The following is a 2,342-nucleotide window of genomic DNA, read 5'->3' as shown; positions in this document are numbered from 1 at the left end:
CAAAATTTGGTGAAGATCTTGGTCACCAAAAGGTCAAAAAAACACCCAAAAAATGCCCTCTCTACCAGTTTTTTGACCCACAGGAAGCAGTCTTGGGAGAATCAACTTTTGGAGAGGCAAATGGCCTCCAAATCAGGAAATTCAAATTTTTCCAGAAACTAGACGGGCAAGGCTTTCCAACAAGCCATCTTGGGCCTAATTTTGATGAGTATAAGACCTTCAAAATGACCTCTGAAATGGCGCTGCGCATTAAATTTCTGGCACTGCGCATTAAATGAAAATTTTCAGTTTTTGCTAGAAAAGCCAAATTTTGCCTAGTTTTCTCTACATTTGACTTTTTCTTTCTCTCTTGGTGAAATTAGCATGGTAAATGGTGTAACTTGATGTAATTATGGATGTAAAACACTTGATAGGGTAGATACATCAAGTCAAAGATGGTTTTGAGCTGAATGAATTGGTTTCCTTGGTTTTAAAGGCAAGTTGCTCCACTGCTTATTTTTGTGTTCCTAGTTTAAATATGGTTGAAACCACCCCTTTTCTCATGGATTAAACCCCTAATGGCTAGCACATGTGGTTTGGTGCCTATATTATGTACTTTCTTAGTCATTTGTAAAGGTTGGACTCTTGTGGAAGCTCTGAGCTCTATTGTATATCTCTACAACATTTTGGCAAGGAATAAAACCAGGTTTTACAGCTATTTTTGTGCGATTCTTGTGATATTGAGTGTATGTATTGTTTCTTCTTTATAATGAGTTTTCTCTGATGTTTTATATGTATCCACATCTCTCTCTCTCTTCTAAACTAAATGAATCAAGGTGAATAGACGAAATACACTAATTTACAGTGCTTTGTCTTGGGAATGCATTTGGTTTTCTATGTTTTCAATAGTTTGAAGAGGATTCATGCTCCTCATGCCCTCCTCAACCCCTCAACAATATAAATCCACCATCTCAAACAATTTCTAGTACATAAATCCTTTGTCTACCTCGCCCCACAGAACATTTCTGTATCCCTGATTTGATTTCCCAGACCCAACCTGCCTGCTCCATTTGATCTAGCAACCAAACATCAAAATAGAACAAAATCCTTTGAGCTACTATACCTAGCCTAAAATCTATATTCAACTCAATCATCTCAAGCTGTAATTGCAATCATCTTTACTGAGATTGAAGAGAGAACCCTCTCCCAACCTTGTAGAGCTAGCTACCAGGTTAAGCATGGTTTGTGGTTATCCTAGGATTGCCTCCCTTCATCCTGAGGTCTATCTAGGCTCTAACATAGTAGTGACCATATTAGGGAATGTAGTGTTATGTTCCTTAACAAAATGTATCAAGTTCAGATCTGATTGTTGATGGTGGACATTGATCAAACACCGAGAGGCTGAAATCATTCACCTGGCGATTCCAAATCAGTTTCGAGATTAGATCCAAGGAATCCACTGGAGGATGAACTTGACCAGCAGAAGCATGAAAGGACAATATGGAAAGATTAGGTATTCAAGTTGTAATTCCATCCAAGACATTATGATTTTTGTTATAAATTATTTCTTCTCTTTTCCCGAGAATGTCAAGAAGACTTTGCAAAGTATATTGTATTTGAGACAACATCCTAAACTTGCATTTGATTCTTTCCCTTTGAAGATTGTGAATACCAAATGTTCACATGCCTTTTATCTTGATCAAGACCTTTCTTCTGAATCTTGTGATGACCGTCTTCAAACTGATGAACCTCAAGAGACCAAGATTGATTCTACAGCTTTTGTATATACTCCTATACCTTATAAAATTCTAGATCGATATAAGCCTCTGATTTTACCTCCCATATCCCATGCTTTCCTTAAAAATCATTACCTATATCTACCAAGATTTGATGGTGACTGTAATGAAATCACTACTGAGAGACATGTACTGAATTTTGAGTCTTTTCTTGACCTTTTTGATGTTGAAGAAGAGGATGTCAGTATTAGGCTTTTTGTTCTTTCTTTGCAAGGAAAAGTCAAGAGTTGGTTCAAAACCCTTCCTGATGCGAGCATCTCAGATTTCCAGCAGTTCGTCAAAGTTTTCCTCGACAAGTGGGTGGTCAGACAGAACCCTTTCTTGATTCTAGAAGAGTGCAACCAGTTGAAAAGACTACCAAGGGAGACAACACAACCGTTTTCTGTCATATTTAAGAAAGTTTATTGTTCAATGCTAGTTAATATAAGACCTACTCCTGGATCCGCTTTCTTGCACTAGTCGGAAGCCTTTGATCCAGAAATGGAGTTTAAACTGAGGGAAAGGAACCTTACAACACTTGAGGAGATGCAAAATAGTGCAGTAGATGTAGAGGCTAATTTGTTAATC

This window comes from Pinus tabuliformis, chromosome 7 (genome assembly GCF_031772625.1).
Source record: "Pinus tabuliformis cultivar Carrire ecotype Pingquan chromosome 7, CPIR1, whole genome shotgun sequence".
Classification (NCBI taxonomy): Eukaryota; Viridiplantae; Streptophyta; class Pinopsida; order Pinales; family Pinaceae; genus Pinus; species Pinus tabuliformis.
This window is presented reverse-complemented; position numbering follows the sequence as displayed.